The sequence below is a fragment of the Geotrypetes seraphini genome, chromosome 12 (genome assembly GCF_902459505.1).
Source record: "Geotrypetes seraphini chromosome 12, aGeoSer1.1, whole genome shotgun sequence".
In the NCBI taxonomy this organism is placed as follows: Eukaryota; Metazoa; Chordata; class Amphibia; order Gymnophiona; family Dermophiidae; genus Geotrypetes; species Geotrypetes seraphini.
In genome coordinates this window covers 3,405,780-3,413,985 of record NC_047095.1, presented here as the reverse complement: position 1 = coordinate 3,413,985, position 8,206 = coordinate 3,405,780, and the positions used below count along the sequence as shown (strand labels likewise).

General features: G+C 39.1%; 1 protein-coding gene across 1 annotated transcript in view; it reads left to right on the top strand.

Annotated features, from left to right (window-relative positions):
• Window positions 1-5,961: 5,961 nt before the first annotated feature.
• The window catches only part of ZBTB41 (zinc finger and BTB domain containing 41), a 59,188-nt gene continuing 56,943 nt past the window's right edge, over window positions 5,962-8,206 (top strand). Inside the window, 2 exon segments of the mRNA XM_033916609.1 lie at window positions 5,962-6,131; window positions 8,013-8,076. The gene's annotated coding sequence lies outside the window, so the exon portion shown is untranslated.

The following is an 8,206-nucleotide window of genomic DNA, read 5'->3' as shown; positions in this document are numbered from 1 at the left end:
AAGGTGTCTTAAGTAGCCTGGTGAGTGGGATAGTGAACCACAGAGAAGACCTAGGCCCATAAGCCACTCTAACCACTACATTTATGGTGTAACCTGTGAAGCCATCAAAACCTTATTATACTGCCATATAGGTAGGTGCCACTTGCAGCCATAAGGGCTATTGGAGTGGTAGACAGCTGGGTGTAGTAGGTTTTGGGGAGTTTTGGAAAGCTCACCATCCATTATAAGGGGGCTATGGTGAGATGTACTGTACTTATGTGAAGTTCACAGCAGTGACCTCTAAGGTGGCCCACTGCTCTGTTGGCATGTCTGTGCTGGCCAGTCCATTACAATGCTGGCCCCTCACATTCAAATGGTCTGGATTTGGACATTTTCAACTTGGACATTTTTGTGGTCAAAAATGGCCACAAAGTTAGGCATCCTAGGGTTGGACGTTCTGACAGCCAAGAAGTCCAAATAGGCGATAAAAAAAAAATTGGACTCTAGCGGTTTTCAGCATCCAAATTTTGGACGCACTCCTCAGGACATCCAACGTCAGACTTGGATGAACTAACGAAAATGTCCCTCTATTTATTATTTCTTTTTATGTTACAGGTGTCACAAATAACATTTGTGTGAAGTTTTTGCATCAGTTACATCGTTTCACTTTTACTTGATTATCGTTCAGTAGTGTATTATACCTAATCAATAAAAAGAAATATTGAATAAACACACATACCTACTTTTAGCCCATCCTGTATATTTGCTGATATATGCCTGTGTGTTCCCCTATATTATCCACTAAAAACGTATTTTAAAATAATTCTTAAACTATCATACTGTATGATATATAGCATAGAGTTGTTATTAAGAAGACACTGAGGATCAAATATATATGGTAAATTAAAAAAAATAGAAAACATTGACAATCTGTATTAAAAATAAAATTGTGTCAAATAGTCACTACAACTCTGAGCACACTCTTGCTATAAGACCATCGAGCTGCGCTGCCAAGCATTGCGAGCTAAATGCTGAGCCACCCATTCTATTCCTATGGGCGGCTTGGCATTTAGCTTGTGTTGCTTGGCAGCACAACTTGATAAAATGGGGACAGGGGGTTTAATTTATCTTAAAACATAAAAACAATCACAAAACAGTGGGGTCCTTTTACTAAGGTGCGCTAACCGATTTAGCACATGCTAAATGCTAAGGTGCCCATATTCCATGGGCGTCTTAGCATTTAGCGCGCACTAAATTGATTAGCATGTGCTAAATCGGTTAGCACACCTTAGTAAAAAGACCCCAGTGTGTATACTTACAGGTAATAGTAGCATTTAGGGCCCCTTTTATCAAGCCATATTAGGCTTTTAAATTGCTGGTCATGGTGGTGAAAGCTCTGACACTCACAGAATTCTGATGAGCATCAGAGCTTTTACTGCCGTGACCAGCAATAAAAAAAGCCTAACATGGCTTGATAAAAGGGGGCCTTAGTGTGCACTAAATCCATTATCACACCTTAGTAAAAGAAACCTACAATATTTTAATATCAAGTAATATTTATACTAATTATTTATATATTTGGGGGATTTGGTCCAAGTCTTTTCATTTGTTGCTCAAGTGGCTGATTGCAACCTACAAAACTGACCTAGATATACATGCAATTATCAAAACTATTTTATGCAGAATCTGCTGCTGGGAGTCAGTAGATAGCCCAGTAACTATGGTAACAGGTAGCCTCAGTTCATGCTCTTATAACCTAACATTTTTTCTCTCCACAGGGCTGAGTATCAAATCATTTCAGACTCAATTAATCATGAAATTAGGTTTCATGTAATGTACACTGTTAACACTTGTATGAATGCAGAAAGGCAACCAAAGGGGAACTGAGATCAGTCTTAGCAGTTGTGCAATTAACGAGACTTAGCAAAGGAGGAAAGAGGCCACAGCTTTCCTATAAAAAAAATACACCAGTGGGGGATAGGACAAGGGCAGCACTGGGACTCATCTTCCCTCTCAGAATAAAATGAGAATAAAACTGATATTGCTATTTGTCTGGAACACATGAGTTTAAGTGTGTAAATGGAAAGTAAAGTGATTAATTCTGCCAAATATTTATGGGATAATCTGGGATCAGAAACAGTAAAAGAAACATTGTTCACCTGAACTGCCTAGACAATAATAGTTCATTAAAAATTTCTAGTCACACATACTCTATTTTTTTGTTTTCATAAGTCTTAGTTCAGCTAAAATTTATTTGAGTTTTGACTAGCTCCTTGGAGATGTAGATGGATGCAGAATTATGCACATAATAACATAAGAATAGCCTTACTGGTTCAGACCAATGGTCCATCAAGCCCAGTAGCCCGTTCTCACAGTGGCCAATCTAGGTCACTAGTACCTGGCCAAAACCCAAGGTGTAGCCATATTCTATGCTACCGATACAGGGCAAGTAGTGGCTTCTCCCGTGTCTTACTCAATAACAGACTTTTCCTCAATTGTGGAGACTTATTTGGGATCACTTGCAAACAAATTTGCCTTTTTTTTGAAAAGTAATTTTTATTCAACCAATAAAAAAAACACAATAATATAGTAATCAAATAAGGTTGGGTATATCAGAACACAACTCCAAAACCCATATCCCCCCCATCCCCCCCCCCACCCCTTCTGGGCAGCAGCAGCACAAGAAACACAATCAACCATAGCACTGTAGTATGGGAATGATATTCAAATCAGTCTATCCAAAGGTGTTGTTGAACAAAAGGAGTCAGGGTCAGGCTAAAAGGATACCAGCAAAGACGGAACAACCGACCCTTTTTTGCGGTCAGATCCGTAATGCCTTTTTTGCATATGCTAAAATCTGCAAAAAGGGTAGACACAACTTCTATAGCCTTCAAGTTTGCTGGTATGTTACATATTTAGGTACAAGAAATATTTTCTGTCCCTGGAGGGCTCACAATTTAGAAATTTTTTTTTTAAAAGCCTCCAATAACTGAAGTGGGATTTGAATCAGGATCCCTGACAGGGGGACAGAATTTCTTCCCGTTCCCGCGGTTAACTGGGGGAACCAACCCCGTATCATTCTTTAAGGAGAGAGGGAAGAATCATAGTATGAATGGGCACAGCAACTGATCCTCAAGCCTTACTTTGAAGAATGCTGGTGTAGAAGGACTGAGATTGATAGACACTAAAGAATGACATAGGATGGTTTCTTGCAGTCATCCATGGGACAGGGATGAATTCTGTCCCCATGTCATTGTCCAAAACTACTCCTCAGATCTGCATGGTGCTCTCTTAAGAATGTCCATAGTATCTGTAGCTGTCATAAAGCCTGGTAATCCCTTGCTGGTTTCACATTCAGCACCCACAGTGATCACTGGAGGATTAAGGAGATATTGTGCCTTAATCTCTCCAGTGGACAGCTGTTTAATCACAGCAACTTTCTGCAACCTGACAAGAACTAGGTCTAAATAACAATGCCCATCTTTTTAGACATGTATGTTCCTTCCCTTTCTGTAATCAGTTGGACTTCCATATGTTGGCTCCTTTTTGGTCCTGTCCAAAACATGCCCAGACCACTCCCCCTTGCCATAAGGATGTAATGCAGAATTAGACATTCAAGTTTTTTCAAGTTTTTATTAAAATATGATTGAGTCGCTTATCTAAATTCTAAGTGAGATACAAATTAATATATATAATTAAGAACATAAATACAAAAAAGCATAAACATTTAAAAAAATAAAGCAACACCAATAACCAAATAATTAAAAGAATTTAAGTAAAACATCAAAAGGTGTACTAATTGGTTGACAATTTGACAGACAAACATGAAAAAGGAAGGAGGTTGGAACTACAAGAAAAGAAAAACATGTAAGGAACAAACAAAAGGGAAGGGAACACTGCTACTTGTTTCTTTTGGAGAAAATTGAAGTATAAAGGAATGAAAAAAATCAAGTGTTGTACCACATCCTCTGGAAATGCGTTCCAGAGCTTAACTATTCTCTGAGTGAAAAATATTTTTTCCTAGTTTTAAAAGTATCTCCCTCTAACTTCATCGAGGGCCCCCCTAGTCTTTGTAATTCGTGATGGAGTAAAAAATTGATTCACTTGTATTCGTTTTACACCTCTCAAGATTTTGTGACTTCAATCATATCTCCCCTCAGCCATCTCTTTTCCAAGCTGAAGAGCCCTAACCTCTTTAGTCTTTCCTCATACAAGAGGAGTCCCATTCTCTTTATCAACTTGGTCGTTCTTCTTTGAACCTTTAGTTCTGCTATATCTTTTTTTGAGATAAGGTGACCAGAATTGAACACAATACTCAAGGTGAGGTTGCACCATGGAGTGACACATTTCTAGTAATTCCTAGCATTTTGTTTGTTTTTTTTGGCTGTTGCCGCACATTGGGCAGAAGGTTTCAGAATATTGTCTACAATGATACGCAAATCTTTTTCTTGGGCACTGACCCCCTAAGGTGGACCCTAGCATCTAGTAACTATGATTTGGATTATTCTTCCCAGCGTGCATCACTTTGCATTTGTTCACATTAAATTTCATCTGCCATTTAGATGCCGTTTCTTCCAATTTCTTAAGGTCTGCCTGCAATTTTTCAGTTGCATGCGTTTTTACAACTTTGAACAGTTTAGTGTCATCTGCAAATTTAATCACCTCACTCATCATAACTGGTGCATAAATGTTAGCACCTATTTTATAGAATTAATTATATATTTTTGACCCTCCCAAATCACATCCCCATTGAATCTGAGCATCCTGGGACATCTAAACATGTAAATAGTGGCATTCTAAGATCACCATTCACCCATATATGCAATCTACTTGTAAATGCTGCTATATTCACATGTAAATGCTACACTGGGCATATTTTGCTGGCCTGCATTTCAGGCACCTATCGCGGGCTTAAGGAGGCACCTAGGGCTGTCTAAGCTCGTTTAAGGAAGCTTCCAGGTAAAACCACGCCCACACCTAGCCTTAGGCAAGATTAGACGTTCTTACGCTCTTCCCTAGGCTCACGGAGGCGGCCTGCCTGGGATGATTTTTTTATTTTTTAACATGCATCCCAATTGATGGTTAGATAGCAGCAGGCTGCCTAAAATCGGGATGCTGTTTACAAAATTTGCCCCTAAGTGCTCCTGTGTTAATGTTTTGCAGGGAACGTTAGTGCATGACATGCAAATAAAAAGACCTACAAAACTGCCACATTAAATCTGGGCTTAGAGAATAGGGCAGTTCCACATGAAAACACTTTTAAGCTCATATTCTGCAGCACTCTAAATGAAAGTGTCCTCAAATGATTTATCAGTTGTTCTTAAACCTGTCCTGGGTGATCCCCAGCCAGTCGGGTTTTCAAGCTATCTCTAATGGATATGCATTGATAACCCAATACACAATAAGTGGGACAAACCACTCGTAGATTTTTGCTTCAGTTAATTATAACAATCACAGAGAAGCCACCAAAATTGTAATACAAATGTAATTATTTATTATTTATTTTTTTCTAATTTTGCATTCTAAACTTCATTAAATAATTATAAATACTTCCAACACCAAATATTAGAAGCCTTTCCCCATAACATTAAAAAGCATTTGCATAAATTATTGCCATTTACCACTAAAAACACCAGCCAAAGGCATTTTTCATAGTTCATCCGATGTTCACGCACAATTTCCTTGTAGCTATATTGTTTTCATAGCTACTGATGAACTTTTATGAATGAGCTTGGCTATCGATGAACTGCGCGGAGCTTACATTGGCCTCACAATCTTTTCGCCATACTCTCTGATCACAATTCCTATGCGTTTTCAGAGTTTTACTTCCCCTCCTCATCGCTCCTGTTAATGGGCTTGATTTTTTTTTTTTTTTTTTACTTCTTCCTGGCGATGGTGTTCTTTTAAACGTGTCCTCCCCCCTTTAGCAGGGAACTAACGTTCTTGTTCCTAGTTGCTGCATGGTTTGTTATTCAGTAGCACCAGCCCTCTAGGGCAGGCTAATCCTTCCTGCTTTACTGCTGACGGCCAGCAGTCCCGGTTCTGGTTCTTAGGCAGCACAGAGAAAGAAGAAAGAAAGGTTGCTGATATTTGCTTTAACTACTATCTTGCGTGAAATGACTAGCATGCCAACAGTATCCATCTGTGCTGAGGTAAGAAAAAAAAAAAAAATACGTTGCTACTTTCTCATTTTTTTCATGTTAATGAGATCTTTATCTTACTGATTTTCCCCCCTACATTCTAACAAATTCCAACATTATAAAATAAAACCAGTTTTATGACCTCAAGTAACTGTTATAATCCAATGGTCTACAAAAATGCATATGTGAATGTTCCTCTGGTAGAGAAAGGAGAGGAACAGATCATAATGCAGGACAAACAAAATTACATTTGTCTTTTGCACCCTCATTTGCATACTTAAATTATCTCCCTCCCCTATGTGTAGCATCTGCCCTCTTCATCTGTCCTATGTTCCTAGCATTTCTTATCTGTATCTCTATCCCTACCTGTGTCCAGCTTCTCTCCTTTCCCTTCCCTTCAAGGTGTTGCATTTCTCCCTCCCCAGTCTGATCTCTTGCTCTCTACTTCCTCCCCCCCCCATTGTCTAGTTCACTGGTTCCCAACCCTGTCCTGGAGGACCACCAGCCAATCAGGTTTTCAGGATAGCCCTAATGAATATGCATGGGGCAGATTTGCATGCCTGTCACCTCCACTATATGCAAATCTCTCTCATGCATATTCATTAGAGCTATCCTGAAAACCTGACTGGCTGGTGGTCCTCCAGGACAGGGTTGGGAACTACTGGTCTTGTATATCTTTCTCTATCCCCTGTACTCCTGAGTCCAACACCTCTCCCTTCTCTCTGCCCCTGGGTCTAGTGTACCTCTCCCTCCATTCTCCTCCTCTGGTCTGGCATCTCCCTCTCTTTCTCAAACCTCACCCTTCCTAGTCTACCTTAAAACTTGTCTCTATCTCTAGAGCAGCTTATGCTGCCTATGGTCTGGCATCTCCCTCTCTTTCTCAAACCTCACCCTTCCTAGTCTACCTTAAAACTTGTCTCTATCTCTAGAGCAGCTTATGCTGCCTATGGTCAGGCATCTCCCTCTCTTTCTCAAACCTCACCCTTCCTAATCTACCTTAAAACTTGTCTCTATCTCTAGAGCAACTTATGCTGCCTATGGTCAGGCATGGAACTTTCCTTCTGATGTGTCCCATCTTACTGAAAACAGAAAGTTGCATTAGAGGGAGTGGGACTTTTCTAAGAGAGAGACAGAAATATAATTCAGGGGTGCTGAAAAGTTCTTAGCCCAACCAAGAAGAGAATGCCAATGATGTAGATAAGGCACTTATTGAAATAAGATAACTCTTTTCAGCTACTGTGGCAAAATAATGCTCAGAATGTAGGAAGTTGGTTGGTAGGGCTGAGAACTTTTCAGTACCCCCTCATAACTGACCATTTGTATAGGCCCTAAAAATCAGCATCTGAGACCACTTGCCTAAAAAGCTTTTAGTTCTTTAGTGGAAATTGGAAATTGCCAAAATGTGTTAATTGGTATGAAATCTGTTAATATCCATATTGTGGCAGGAACATTTCTGTCTGAATTTAAACAATATCTGAGAACTGTGGTTATGAATTAGTAAAATATGAAATACTTGGCTTGAAAATTGAAATATTTGCTCTCTCCTTCAAAGAAAGTCAATTTGTTTTCTTAAAAAAAAAAAAAAAAAGGGAAGATCCTTCTTTTGAGAATATTACTGTATTTTAGTAAGATAAGGAAATTGTAGATCTTGTTTAAACAGTACTGGTGTTTAAACCTAGAAGTCCACCCAAATGTTTCCTCTCTTTTCTATTTATCCTTAAAAAGGTCCACCTCAATTTAGTTAGTTCCATAGATCTACTGTATGGAAACTAATTTTGTGGTGGTAGCATGGTTTTACACATTTATGCCTTCAGAAAATAATACAGACTTTAAAGCATTTGCTGCCATATTTCAAATTTGGGTGCTAGGCTGATTACTATTTTTTTTAATCAGTCAAGAAGTAGTTCTGATGGATAAGCTGAGGACTCCTGGATTTCAGCAACTCAGACATGTAGAGGTACGTATTTCTTAAGGCTGTTACCTCCTGGCGAGATATCCATAAGGCAGCAATATAGCTGAGTTTAAAGCCATCATCACTAAAGAATTCCTTTAATTTCTCTGTATTTTCAAAAGATGCTGATCGGTAC